The sequence below is a fragment of the Bidens hawaiensis genome, unplaced genomic scaffold (genome assembly GCF_021521415.1).
Source record: "Bidens hawaiensis isolate Kalapana, Puna unplaced genomic scaffold, B.hawaiensis_p1.1 tig00077412_1, whole genome shotgun sequence".
Classification (NCBI taxonomy): Eukaryota; Viridiplantae; Streptophyta; class Magnoliopsida; order Asterales; family Asteraceae; genus Bidens; species Bidens hawaiensis.
The window spans coordinates 1-15793 of NW_027503336.1; the positions used below are offsets into that span (position 1 = coordinate 1).

Genomic DNA, 15793 nt, shown 5'->3' on the forward strand with positions numbered 1-15793 from the left:
GAAGAGTTGTTGAACTTCCACTACCTGAGGACGGCTGGCTGGATTACGACACCGACGGGTTCCAATACTAAAGACTAAAGGAGATTGTTAGTCCCATTTTGTTTTAGTCTTTTGTATTGTAATTATGTGTTTCGGACTTTAGTTGTCAATATTGAATGTAATAGGCCCAAGAGAAATAAGTTGTAGAGCCCATTGGGTATATGATGTAATCTACTTCTCATGCATGCTTCCCTATAAATAGGAAGCATGCCATGAGAAGTAAAGGGGTTCATTTTTGAAGTAACTCAATCAAAAAGAAAACTTTTGTAACTCTCTTCTTTTCTCTCTCGGTTCTCTCTCTTCTTCTCTCAAACTAATAGAAAATAGCATCTCAAGATCCGAGACCGCTTAGGTGGCTTAGTGTGATTTCCGCTAGCACTAAGCTCGGTTGATCCAAAGACGTTGTTAGATCCACCCGAATAGGGACCTACACAAACTACTTGGTAAGCACTCTCCAGTCTCCACTCTTCATTTGGAACATGACAGTTTTTCATTCTGCTAGTATCGATCCGTTTAGCAAATGCATCGATTTGTGCGGTGTTTAATCGTTAACAGTCAAATGGGTTAAGTGAAAGGATTTACATAGATTTATAATATCTTCTTATTAACTTTTATTAAATATAGTTCAATCAGATTTTCATCATCATAAGTTTGTTTTTGACTTTTTGTTTTCATAGTTAACATAATATATCTATTAGAAAAGTAAAGAATAAAAGTCGAAAAATATTGTTGGGAGTCCTTTTTGATGACTCTATCGCCTTAGTGTGTCGGGCGCTTTTTATGACCAAGGTTTTAACTGGCTAGATGTTTGGTCATGATACCCATACATTGCCAAGTAGTTTCTTTCGGGCAATTAAACACAGTCTGGATATATGGTGTCTTGTTTTCTACTTTAGGTGAGCGATTTAGTACCGATGTCATATCAAGAAAGGTGACAATTGACTCCATTGTCGACGAAGACGAAGAATTGACAAGACTCGCCACAACATAGAAGGCATGATTGGCATTTTCTACTAATCTTTTAGTTCTTGCCATCATGCATTGTTGGGTGTCTTTTAATGATTTGCAATATGTTGTTTTTAGCTAGTGCACAAAAAAACCTGTTTTCCTTAAGTTATTTTGTTTGCCTGAGTAGTTATCTTTTTTGCTTTATTGGATTTTATACTTTCATATGGTGTGTGGATTTTGGCTTTTGTTTTTTATGTGGACGTGTATATGTAAGTGTGAGGTAAACTAGATAGTGAGTTGTATATTGATTATCAGGGCCATCTCCGAAGGCCATCTTTAAGAATCCTTTAAAATTTGAGGCCTAGAACGAGGTAAACTAGTTTTTTATTATAATGTATATGAAACAACTTCATTGTTGCTAGAGGTGCAAGCGAGCCAAGCCTGTGCTCGGTTAGGCTCGAGCTCGACTTATTTTGACTTATGAGTGCTCAAGCTCATATCATTTCGAACTCTTTCTTAAAGCTTGAGCTCGACTATTATTGATTAATGAGTTTGTATACTTTTTTAATTATTTTTATATATTTTGAAAAAAAGAAAAAAAAACTTAAGCTCGTTAGGTACCTTAAAAAAACCTAAAGTTTGACTTGAGCTCAGTCGTACAGTGTGAAATTAGTAAATCAAAGTTCAAAAGAGATAAAACTTAAAAATACACATGGTTCGTGAAAGCTCAACGAGGCTCAATAATTAAGCGAGTTTTATTTGAGGTTTTTTTTTATCAATACGTGCTCGAGTGGCTCATGAATAGCTTTTTTTATTTTGAAAGACGAGTTTCTTGTGTTATGCCATCGCACTCCTCAAATTTGGGGAGTACTGTTGCCCCACTCCGGCCAGACTATGTTGTCTTACCGGACCTACGCTGGCTTCATAGTTTGGCTTGGATGTTCCTCCTAAAAAATCATACCGTCGGCTGTCACTTAACAGTTGTTGTGTCACCACAAGAGCAAAATTCTCTGTCGTAACACATATTAGAACGAAAACCCAAGTAAACTCGGGATTTAAACTGACAACCTCACAAAACATAGCTTAAATCTTTCGTTATCATAATCTATAAAAAAAATTGGCACTTGTTACTAGCTTTACTATATTTGGCATCAGAATAATAATAGTCAAACATTGACCGTCAATTTCAAGCAAACTTATGTCATCCGTCCATCCATCAAAGCAAGCACCTGGATAACTGCCAAGCGTCTCGTGAATGACGTGGCAAATTAAACTCATTTACAAGGAAAAGTTCTCAAAATAGCATTTTTGGAGAAAGGATTCCCAAAGTAGCCCTTTTTTCCTTAGAATTATTTAAAGTTTGGACTGCCAAGACGTTTTGGTAAAAGATAATAATATAGGGGTAGCAGGCCAAATTTCTAAAGAAAGTCAGGTAGAAAACGAGATTTGGGGAAATAATGAAGTTACAATCCAAATTTTTTGTAATCTTAGAGTAAAAATTCAGATTTTTTCAAATTTTTTTTTTTCAAAAAACCGTCTTGAGAGACTGTTTTTTTATGTTTCCAATCTTTCCCATCTGTATTTTCAAATTTTTAAAAGAATAAATTGTTAACAATTATACCCTTGAACCACCACCACCACCTTGAACCACCACCATCACCGACGCCGTCGGCCCCACCCCATCACCACCACCGTCACTACCACCATAGCCACCTCCACCACCGTCACTACCACCATAGCCACCTCCACCACCTTTAACCACCACCAAAGTTTTAAATCAGATAAGTTATCCCGTTCAACTTCCCAAAGTTATATCAAAGTCTGTGTTTGTTTCCTCAACGAATGGTCGCTATTAGTTGGGAACTTCAACGTGTTATTGTGGATCAAAGTAATTGAAGTCTGTATATTTTATTTATTAATATTTTTTACTGTACATGTTTTCATAACTAATCTTCTGATTTAAGGGTGGAATTTTAGGGGTGGTGGTTCAAGGTGGTGGTGGTGGTGGTGGTGGCAATGGGGTGGGGCCGGAGGCGATGGGGTGGTGGTGGTTCAAAGTGGTGGTGGTGGTTCAGGGTATAATTGTCAAAATTTTATTTTTTTAAAAATTTGAAAATATGGACGGGAAATGTAGGAAATATAAAAAAACAGTCTCTCAAGACGTTTTTTGAAAAAAAAAAGTTTTGAAAAAAATCTGAACTTTTGCTCCAAGATTACAAAAAAATTGGACTTTACCTTCATTATTTCCTCAAATATCGTCTCCTGCCCGACTTTCTTTAGAAATTTGGCCTGCTACCCCTATATTATTATCTTTTCTCAAAGCGTATTGGTAGTCCAAATTTTAAATAATTCTAAGGAAAAAAGGGCTATTTTGGGAATCTCTTTCTAAAAAGGGCTATTTTAGGAATTTTCCCCATTTAAAATCCATATTTCAAGTCCGATACCCCTCGTGCTCACCCCACAATATATTTGACATACTCTAATATATATAAAATAGAACTTTGGTGCCGTAAATGCCCTATTGGGCCACTTGGCGGCACCGTATTAGTTCATAATTTTCGTTTTGTTTTATTTAGTTTAGTTATCAAAACGAAAGTAAGGGAAATCGACTGAATGTTAATTTTTTTGTTTTAGTTCCGGTGCCATAATGAAGCAAGCGGAAACCGACCAAGTTCGAGTAGACTCTCCTCTTCAACGCCTGTGACTTACAACGCTATGGTTTTACCAACACGCAAGTTTTCCATCCAACGCCCCCTGGCCATCAGTTCACCTTCATATTTATTTTTTTTAGCTCCAGTACCGTAACGAGCGTAATCAAAACTGACTGAATTTACGTCGAATTACTGCCACAATGACCGAGAACGACAACGGTTGTATTTTCCACCATCCGGGTTTGCCGACCAAATAAATATCGTTTTAAATATTTTGTTTTTTTACATATTAGTATTTCTATCGTATTGACGAATTAATTTTTTGGGTTTTAATACTCAAACTTTACCAACGATGTCTATACCCTAAGAACATAACTGATACTAACCGAATTCGCGTCGACTCATCATCGTAACACTCAGGTTTTACCAACGCTAGAGTTTTATCAACTGCCCCGGCGCAACGCGCCGGGTAGAAGAACTAGTTTGAAATAATTAGGTTTGCAACGAGCCGAGCAGCTGGCGAGCTATTTGAAATCATTTGTGAAAAAGCATAATTAAACCGAATTTAAACGAGCCCAAGCCTAAAAATAAGCTCATTTAGACAATGATCTCGAGCCTGAGCTTCACTTATCAAGCTCGAACCAGCTCGCAAGCTTACACGAGCTTATTACTTATATAATTTTTATAACATATATATATATATATATGGTATATTTTTTTCAATATTACGAAAAAAATAACTAAATAATATAATATATGTTGTACATGAATGATAATTGGAAAAATATGTATGCAAAAAATTATAAATATATAAAAGTTAATTAATAAATAGTAAACGAGTCGGCTCGGCTCAAGCTTAAAAAACTACTCACAAGTTGAGCTCCAGGTTTAGAAATATAGAGATAGAAACAAGCCAAGTTTAAACTCGAGCTCAGTGTAGATTAAACAAGCCAACCCTAGCCCCAATAACGTTAATTTGAAGTACTCAATATTAAAGGTGCACAAATCGGTTTAAAACTCAAAACTGGTTTGGGTTGAAACCGGTTCGGTTTGGTCAACCAAAGTCAAAACCGATTTATGATCGGTTTCAGCTTGGGTTGAAACCGGTTTCTTGACTACGTTACAGTCGTTTTCGGTTCGGGTTTTGATTCATTTCGGTTTGGGCTTTGACCAGATTTTTCCTGTTTTGGTTCAGCTACCAGGCTTGGAACCGGTTTTGGTGAAGAAAATTACAAACCGGTAAAAAAAAAGTTCCGAACCGGTTTCAACATAATTGGTTTCAAACCGGCTCTTCTTCGATTCGAGTTTTGGATCAGATTAGTTAACCAGTTTATTTGTACACCACTACTCAATATTAGAGGTGCACAAACTGGTTTAAAACTCAAAACCGGTTTGGCTTGAAACCGGTTTTGTTTGGTCAACAAATGTCAAAACCGGTTTATGATCGGTTTCACTTCGGGTTGAAACTGGTTTTTTGACCAAGTTACGATCGGTTTCGGTTCGATTAACCGGCTTGAAACCAGTTTTGATGAAAAAAATTACAAGCCTATTTCAAACCCACCGTTACCGATTCAGTTTCAATTCCATTTTTAAATCAATTCAGTTAACCGATTTATTTGCCCGCCAGTTATTATTATGTCATCCGTCCATCCATCAAAGCAAGCACCTGGATAAACCCAACCCGCCCAAGTGTCTCGTATATGACGTGGCAAAATAAACTCATTTAAAATCCGTATTTCAAGTCCAATACCCCTCGCGCTCACATCACATCACATTATACGCTCCGATTCTCTCAAAACCAACTCAAATTAGCTTCAATTTACCCCTAATTTACGTAAGCTTTCGTTGAATTTGCACATCATTTGCTCAATTAAGTTATTGATTACATCAATTGCTTGTTCGTTACTGTTGCGAGTGATTAATTGGACCGTACGAGTTGCATTGTTCACCTAGGGTTTGTAATTGTTATGCTTTTGTGTAGTTTTTGTTTGATTACTCTGCGTGTTTAGTTTTTGTTTCGCGTGTTAGTCCGTGAGTGTAATTCGAATCAGGTATGTTGATTTTAGGTTCAATTAAGTTATTAATTAGACCGTACGAGTTGCGTTGTTTACCTAGGGTTTGTAATTGTTATGAATTAGGTGGATATATGAAGTTTTATTGTGAATTAAGTGACTGTAGTTGGATTCGGTTATGCCGAGTTTAGGTTTGATATGATATGCGAAGGTTTTTGTGTGAGTGCGTTTGTGCATGTTGAGTAATAGAGCTGAAAACCTAAGTGAGGCTAATTTACGTAAGGATTTGGTGATTTTACATGTTATTTGTTCAATTAAGTTATTGATTACATTAATTGCTTGTTCGTTGCTGTTGCGAGTGATTAATTGGACCGTACGAGTTGCATTGTTTACCTAGGGTTTGTAACTATTGTGAATTAGGTGGATATATGAAGTTTTGTTGTGAATTAATTTCTACACATTCTTAATTTGTGTTTTGTGTGTTAGTCGGTGAGTGTAATTCAGTAATTCACTAATTAGAATCAAATATGTTGATTTTAGGTTTAATATGATATGCGAGTTAGGTTTTGATGTGAGTGAATTTGTGCATGTTAAGTAATTCGTACAGCTTAGGTTATTTTACGTGCTGTTTGTTTAATTAAGTTGTTGATTACATCAATTGTTTGCTTGCTACTGTTGTGAGTGATTAGTTGGATCGTATGAATTGCATTGTTTACCTAGGGTTTGTAATTGTTATGAATTAGGTGGATATATGAAGTTTTATTGTGAATTAATTGCTACGTGTTCTTAATTTGTGTTTTGTGTGTTAGTCGGTGAGTGTAATTCAGTAATTCACTAATTAGAATCAGATATGTTGATTTTAGGTTTAATATGATATGCGAGTTAGGTTTTGATGTGAGTGAATTTGTGCATGTTAAGTAATTCGTACAGCTTAGGTTATTTTACGTGCTGTTTGTTTAATTAAGTTGTTGATTACATCAATTGTTTGCTTGCTACTGTTGTGAGTGATTAGTTGGACCGTATGAATTGCATTGTTTACCTAGGGTTTGTAATTGTTATGAGTTAGGTGGATATATGAAGTTTTATTGTGAATTAATTGCTACGTGTTCTTAATTTGTGTTTTGTGTGTTAGTCGGTGAGTGTAATTCAGTAATTCACTAATTAGAATCAGATATGTTGATTTTAGGTTTAATATGATATGCGAGTTAGGTTTTGATGTGAGTGAATTTGTGCATGTTAAGTAATTCGTACAGCTTAGGTTATTTTACGTGCTGTTTGTTTAATTAAGTTGTTGATTACATCAATTGTTTGCTTGCTACTGTTGTGAGTGATTAGTTGGACCGTATGAATTGCATTGTTTACCTAGGGTTTGTAATTGTTATGAGTTAGGTGGATATATGAAGTTTTATTGTGAATTAATTGCTACGTGTTCTTAATTTGTGTTTTGTGTGTTTGTCGGTGAGTGTAATTCAGTAATTCACTAATTAGAATCAGATATGTTGATTTTAGGTTTAATATAATATGCGAGTTAGGTTTTGATGTGAGTGAATTTGTGCATGTTAAGTAATTCGTACAGCTTAGGTTATTTTACGTGCTGTTTGTTTAATTAAGTTGTTGATTACATCAATTGTTTGCTTGCTACTGTTGTGAGTGATTAGTTGGACTGTATGAATTGCATTGTTTACCTAGGGTTTGTAATTGTTATGAATTAGGTGGATATATGAAGTTTTATTGTGAATTAATTGCTACGTGTTCTTAATTTGTGTTTTGTGTGTTAGTCGGTGAGTGTAATTTAGTAATTCACTAATTAGAATCAGATATGTTGATTTTAGGTTTAATATGATATGCGAGTTAGGTTTTGATGTAAGTGAATTTGTGCATGTTAAGTAATTCGTACAGCTTAGGTTATTTTACGTGCTGTTTGTTTAATTAAGTTGTTGATTACATCAATTGTTTGCTTGCTACTGTTGTGAGTGATTAGTTGGACAGTATGAATTGCATTGTTTACATAGGGTTTGTAATTGTTATGAATTAGGTGGATATATGAAGTTTTATTGTGAATTAATTGCTACGTGTTCTTAATTTGTGTTTTGTGTGTTAGTCGGTGAGTGTAATTCAGTAATTCACTAATTAGAATCAGATATGTTGATTTTAGGTTTAATATGATATGCGAGTTAGGTTTCGATGTGAGTGAATTTGTGCATGTTAAGTAATTCGTACAGCTTAGGTTATTTTACATGCTGTTTGTTTAATTAAGTTAGTGATTACATCAATTGTTTGCTTGCTACTGTTGTGAGTGATTAGTTGGACAGTATGAATTGCATTGTTTACCTAGGGTTTGTAATTTTTGTGAATTATGTGACATTCGAAGTTTTAGTTTGAACTTTGAATTGATTGATCTGCGTACTTAATTTTTGTTTCGTTGTTGGTCGGTGAGCATAATTCACTAATTTGAATCAGATGTGCCGATTTTAGGTTTGGAATGATATGCGAATTAGGTTTTTGTGTGAGTGCATTTGTGCATGTTAAGTAATAGAGCTGAAAACCTAAGTGAGGTTAATTGAACATAATAACAATGTACTTCAAGCTTTTATACAGCTTAGGTTTTATAAATATTTTTTTTTCTTTATGGCAGTCTATTTATGAAGCTTTTTATTATACAATCATAGCAAAGTGTTTTTACCAAAATGTTGTCATGGTTGGTATATAAATTGAAACTAGGTTTCCTTTTTTGTGTAATTTCTTAGTTGATTGGTAAAAACGTGTGAAAGCACGTTGATACTTCGCAAATAAGGCCGGATGTAGTTGTATGCCATAGTGTATGACTGTATGTGTAACTGTGTAAGGTTTGTTGGTAATTGGCTTAAAGATGTTGTCTATAAGAGTGTTATGGTGCTTATATGTGGTTGATTTCTGTCTTTCTGATGTTCGGTTGGTTTTAGTTTGATATTTTCAGTTATGGGCGATGAAAACATGGTCGAGGCCGATGGATAATGGAACCAAGTCCCCGGTTAAATCTGGCAATGGTGGGAAGAAGCAGGGATCTGAGGAGATGTGTGATAAAACTGAGGATAAACCTGGAGAAGTCAAAGACGACAACAAAAAAACTGAGGAAGTCATAGATGAGAATAATAAAACTGAAGAAGTCATAGGTGACGATAATAAAACTGAAGAAAAAGGTAACAATAAAAAAAATGAAGAAAAAGATGACAATAAAATAACTGAAGAAGTCAAAGATGGCAATAAAAAAACTGAAGAAGACAAAGTTGACAATAAAGAAGAGAATGAGGTAACTGATAGCAAGGAAGACGAAAAAGATGAAAGGAAAGAAGAAGCCAAGAGTGATGCAATGGAAGTTGATGACGCGGGAGACGCAGATGAGCAACATGATGATAAAGTTGCTGAAAGTGCTGATTCAGAAGAGGCGGGATCAAAAAAGCATGCAACAAAGAAGAGTGGTGGAGAAAAAAGCAAAAACAAGAAGACAACTGATGAGAAAAAGAAGAATGATGAGCTTAAGACTCCTGTTGCTCCAATTATTGATCGACCGGTAAGGGAGCGGAAATCTGTAGAAAGATTGGTTGCAATTTTTGAGCTGGACGCCGCCAAGGAATTTCAAGTTGAGAAGGTGGTATTAAGGAACTTTTAAGATTTTGTTTGTCGTTTACATCTTAAATTGTAGAAGCACGCTGTTTCCTTTTTGACTAACATACATGTTATAATGCCATGCAGGGACGTGGCACGGCTTTGAAAGATATCCCCAACGGTAAAGTTCTAAATGTGTTAATGTCTTTTCCCTTTGATGCTGACGTTGCATTATTTGATTAACTTTTGCTTCTGACAGTTAGTTTGGTTTGCAATAATTGTAAGGGATTAATTAAAGCATAACCCTTAGTGATATGGGTAACAATGGACATATGCCATATGGCTATTTTTGTCTAAAAAGGAGTGCTCCACAACAAATTTAAGGTTACTATTCTATGAAGTTATCCCTATTGTAAACTATATGTTTACATAGTTGATTAAAATTAACCATGCTATGGTTCCCTTGAGGGTTATGCTTAGCATTTTCCACATTTTAATTTAACAATTTGTGATACCCTTTTTTGTACATTATTATATATTATTTGGTAAAGATTAGTCAACCTGTTGAAAAGAGGAAACACCTTTCATAATCTAGGAAATTTTTTTGGATCTTCACTCACTTGTGATTAGTATATTGATGTCATACATGCAATTATTATTAAAATATAAGTTTTTCATCTTTCCTTTTTATTATTTCTGAAGTTTTGGTGCTGCGTTCGCTTTAACTTTAGTTATGTAGGTCATCCTTTTGTGTTACCTTAACACAAAAGGATGACTTGACACTGTTATTGTTTCTGAAGTTTTAGATGATAGCGCATTGCACACAAAATAAGTAACAAAATCAGCATTGTAATTGGTAAAGAATTCTGGTCTTTTGTTACTTATTTTGTGTGCAATGCGCTATCATCTAATTATTATTTTATTGTTGTCTTCTGTTAAACAATAGCATTTAGCAGTCGCCTGCCTGGGAAAAAGTTGGAAAAAAATCACGAACCATCACATCATTTATATTTATTCCTCATGAAGATATAGCATATATGGTAGATCTTATTTTACCAAGTGTAGAGTGGTAGAGTTTTAACCATTAACTTGTCAAACTTTGAAAAAGGAAGACTTCGTGTGTTAAGTTCCATCTCTGATCAAATTGGGTACTTATTTGTTCTGCGAAAAAGATAGCAGTGATTTTGTTAACATTTCTAGTTAGCTTGAAGTTTTCTCTGTCGTTTTTGGAGATTGAAGGTTTTTTTTATTTAACCTTTTTCCCATTTATGGCTCTAAAGCGTGTTCTACTTTTCAGTCGCTTTCAAGTTATCCAAGAAGAAGGTGGCTGATGAGACACTTAAGCTGCTCCATACTATCTTATTTGTAAAGAGAGGAAAGGTAACTGAGCTTCAATTTATGTGTATGCATATCTGCTTTCTCAAAATAAAGTTAGCATTTTTGTGTATAAAGTGTGTTCACTAGGCATATTCTCAAAATGGAAGGCACTCTTGTGTTGTGTTGTGACTGTTTCTACCTCGTTCGACCTATTTGCTACTTATTTGAATCCGTTGGTACAGACCTAACAGCATCGATGATGAACTATCATCAAACAACTTCGGCTAAAGGTTCTGCAAACCTTTTTGGTTTAATGGACTCAATCTAGATTTAAGATTCTGTTATCATGCGTCATTAGAGTTTCTAGATGTAATGGCTCTTCATTTTCTTCACACTGGAAAATTTCTTCACATATTATTTCTCCTTTGACCGAGTGGTTATTGTGTTTGACTTGCAGGCTTTAGAAATCAAGAGTAATGTACTGCGGTTTTCTGGTTTTGTCTGGCATGAAAATGAGGTAAAAGTAACTTCTTGCTTTTGTCACCCTTGTGAAAAACATTTTCCTGCCTTGAATTTTAACTGGATAAGCGTAGGAGCACTACATGTCAAATAATGTGAGAAACACAAAACCTTTACTTGTCAAGATTCATATGTGCATGTAGATATACTATATTTAAGGTACATACTATGATGCTTAAATATGGTAAGAAATTTTATGATAGTGATAAAGGACTCACTGTAGATATGCAGTGTTTGTGCATTATGGAATGTAATTGATCAAAGGTGGAAAGATGGACTGGTTGTGTAACAGGTCAAAACGGGTCATTTTTGGCATGGTCTGCAATGTGTAGGGTTGGGTAGAACAGTTTTGCATGTAAAATCTAAATCTATATAAGTGAAATAGCATGTCAAGTTGTCAACTATCAGCTATGATTACAAAATCCTCTTTGCAAGTTTTGCAGCTCATTTCCTTTTAAGATGGTTTTTATATTTGACCTGTTTTGATGCATCAGAGATAAAGCATGACCCAAACCAGCCCATCCATTTATAAGCGAGTAAAAAATGGCGATTGTTGCATAATCATATTGGTTGTTGACTTGTTGCGAATGATTTATAACTTTTTTATATGTTATTCTTGTAGGAAAAACAAAAGGCTAAAGTGCATGAGAAGCTTGACAAGCTCAATAAGGAAAAGCTGCTTGAGTTCTGTGATCTGCTTGACATATCAATTACCAGAACCACATCAAAGAAGGTTTGTTTGATTCTTTTCTTATCCTAAGTATCTGCAGTAAAGTTTTCATAATAATAGTTGCCTGTTGATTTCGATTTTGTGGTAAAACCAGCGTGACATAATTTTTATTTTATTTTTTTGCATGCAGGAAGATGTCATTGCAAAACTAATAGATTTTTTGTTGGCTCCACATGCCACAACTAGTGAGCTGCTCGCAGAGAAAGAACAGGTCCGTCATTTCAGCAATTCAGCCTTAACTCCAAAAGTTGTTTGCATACCATTTTTCATCTCTTAGGCCGTCTCCACTGTATGCACCAAAAATACTAAACTGGTGTATAGAGTAAATTACCTGGTGTAAAAGAATATGATTATAAATTTTGGTGCATTCATTGGAGCTGAAATGAATTTGGTGTAAGCATATTTAAAAAATATTGCTCTTTCTATGCTAAATAGTGTAAATATTTAGTGTATTCATTGGAAATGCTCTTATATAAAGCATGTTCTTCAGTCAAGCAAAGGCAGCAAACGCAAGAGGGTGAACAAAAAAAGCGCATCAACTCCTGAGGCTACACCTTCAAAAGACTCTTCAAGGGTACATTCTCTTATTTGTAAATGATTATCTTGAAAAAAATTCCGCTTTTATTGAAGTGGCACTATGATCTGTTGGTTTTATTTTGTGAAAAAACTGCATACTGGTCACCTATGTACTTTTACTTTTTAAGTGGTTAAATCACTAAACAGTACCGCAAAATCTGTACTTTTAAGTTGACAAAAAAATGGAGGACTGAATCAGTCATGCAAATATTTGAGGACATAACTGCTTTTTCATTGACAGTATGCAGGGTTTTACACCCTGTTTATGCCTTTACATTGAAAGTTTATAGCGATCTTGTGTATGTTTTTACGAAAGCAGAAAAGTAAACGTGCATATAAAGAACAAAAGGGAACTTCTGAGACCGAAGACTCAGAAGAAGAACATGAGGATGAAGATGATGAGCATCAGAACGAGAATGGCGGGTCTGCAAAATCTCAAAGTGAAGAACACGCGTCTGATCCTGAATCCATAGATGAAGAAGAAGAAGAAAACAGTAAGAAGCGCAAACGGGATTCTAAAACATCTTCTTCCAAGACGGAATCAGCTTCAAAAACCAAATCCAAAAAAGCACCACCACCAAAGAAATCTAATGCTCAAAAGAAAACTCCAACCACAGTTGAGTCAAAATCCAAGGATGAAAGTGAAAGTCAACCTCCCACAAAGACTTTTTCCAAGAAGAAAAAAAGATCCGGTGGTTGATGACAAGACTTTAACTTCCAAAAAATCTGCTTCCAAAGAAAAAACTGGTAAATTTAGTTGCTTTGTTAAAGTTACCTTTTTAAAGTTACGAATATTTGTAAAATGCCAAAGTATATGTCATGTGACATATTTATATTAAATCAGGCGTAGATTTGAAATTTAACTTGCAATTTATTACCACATTTGGCAACCGATCTCATTGCAAGTGAAACCACATGTAAATTGTTGCTTGTCAATGTGGCACTGGTTATTGCATAGCCAGTTAGCCACGCAAGCCGCAACGTCAGATTCCAGATTCCACATATTCAAAAGACGTTTATGTGGAAAATAATAAGAAAATACATCTGTTTACAAGTTAAAAACAATTATCTTTTTTTAAAGTTATATTTAAAAACACTTGTTAAATGTCACATCATCTGTCCCGTGTCATGTGGTGCATACATATATATTAGGTGCAAAGCTGAAATCCAGCTACAATTTATTACTGATTCTAGCAACCAACCTCATTGCATGTGATATATACCATTTATACCTTTTACTTGGTTTTTATAAAGCGAAAAAAGCTGTGAAAGAAAAGGATACACCAAAAGAGGCAAAGCCACAGCCTGGTGACGATGAACTTAGGTCTGCAATACATGAGACCCTTAAAGAAGCTGATTTCAATACGGTGAGAATCTCCTACGTTAATTCATTGAAAGAAATTTGACTTTCATTTTAGTACTTTAAAACTAACTAGCAATGTCTTTATTTTGCAGGCAACCTTTCTCGACATTCTCAAACTGCTTAGTAAGCACTCTATACTCTTCATTTGGAACATTACAGTTTTGCGTTTTCGACCCATTTTGCAAATAGGTTGATTTGTGCGGTGTTTTTTATCTTTAACAGTCAAATGTGTTAAGCTAAAGGATTTGCTTAGATTCATAAAAAATTTAAATGTTTTTTAATAAGTAAGTTATAATTATAATCATTTACCCACATTTCAAATTTAAATAGCCAACATTTACACATTTTGACGTCAGTCTGTTTTAACATCAGTTTACATTGGCAGATTTTGTGCATCGGAGATCTTACTTGTAGCTTTTTTAGGTTGTACATAGAGGTTTTTTATATAATTAAGTATATTAAAGCACGTATAGGGTTGTTTGTATTTAAATTTTGGGTATGCGATGATAGAAACCTTAAGAATTATAAAGAAAGTTGCATAAAATTATAAATACCGTACACCCATATTTACATTTGACTATAATGCCCCTACAGTACTAAGTAGTTTGACCACTCGGTTTTTTACATTTGACTTTTTATTTCAGATAAGCAATTCGATACCGATCTCACGCCAAGAAAGGTGTCCTTAAAATGCATGGTGAAGGAAGAACTTACAAAAATAGCCGATGAAGATGAAACCGGAAAAGAAGCATCAGCGTAGTCAGTCAGTCATGCTGAAGATTACTGACACCAGAGCGTAATTGGTATTTTCTATCAATCCTTTCGTTTTTTGCCAGCATGCTGTGTCGGGTCTCTTTTAACTATGTGTAATCTATTGTTAGGTAAACAAGTTTGTTTTTAGTTCACTAAAATTCTGTTAAGAGGTAGGAGTAGTTGTTGCTTAAGTTATTTTGTATGCATGAATATAAATTTTAGGCTTTTTATGGACTTTTTGTATTTTCACTTAAGTGTGTATGCGCTGTTTTTGGCTTTTTTTTTATGTGGACGTGTATATTTATGGTTTCCATGTGGCCATGTGGATGTGTGTATAGCCGTACCGGTAAGTCTCACCCATAGTGAAGCTATTGTTAGTGTCTTAGGACTTAGGAGGGTGAGGGTGAGATGTAGACAAACCTTACCTCTTTCCTTAAGGAATGTGCATATATTTGTATATTAATGGTGTGTATATTGGTCTCTTATTATGGTATTATCTCCCACATCCTCACAACAGCCCTCTTTATTTTCACTGAACCGCAAAATGAGTTCCTTTCAAACCGTCAACTAGCCGTGCCACTACCGTTCTCCACATACTGAACCGTCCTCGCTTAGCATTGCCAGCAATTATATAGAGTGGGCGTTAAGCCATGACCAAAAAGATATTAATGTTTGTTAGCTAAAAAAAGGATGTTATAGTTTCTAGTGTCTCGGTTACTGGCGTTGATTGTAAATGGGTTTACAAAAAGTGAGACATCAACACTTTCAGTGACCACAAAGCTTGATTTGTTGCCGACTGCTTTCAATTGATTTTCATATGAGGCGGTAAGCGGCGGTGGAAACTAGGTCGACAGAGGTGACCGGTGGCTGTGGTATGTGGCTTTATGTATTTTTTACATATTTTAAAAAAAATACCAAGTGGTTTTTTGTTATAGTTCACCCAAGGGTATTGGTATTTTGGTCTTTTGATAGAAAGATAACAAAAATTTTGGATGAGGTTAATAGGCTGAAGTTTATTGATACGAAACCAAGCTATTGGACTAAAATCGTTAGAAAAAAGCGCTGACTAATGATATCTTGATTGTTAAATGATGTCGCGCTCTTTAGGTCCGAGCCTTTGATGTTTGAACTAGAGGTGGCAATATGAGTGGGTTGGATTGGATTTGGGTGATGGGTTAAAATGGGTTTGGGGTCAGGATGGATTTTTAAAATAGAGGGTTAGGACGGGTATGGGTCGAGATGGGTAAAGTTAATCCATCTTGACCCAAGTAAAGGTTGAAATGCAATGGGTTTTAAAAAC

At 35.0% G+C, this 15793-nt stretch overlaps 1 pseudogene; it reads left to right on the top strand.

Annotated features, from left to right (window-relative positions):
• Window positions 1-8636: 8636 nt before the first annotated feature.
• On the top strand, window positions 8637-14505 carry LOC143606819 (uncharacterized; annotated as a pseudogene).
• The last annotated feature ends 1288 nt before the right edge of the window (window positions 14506-15793 follow it).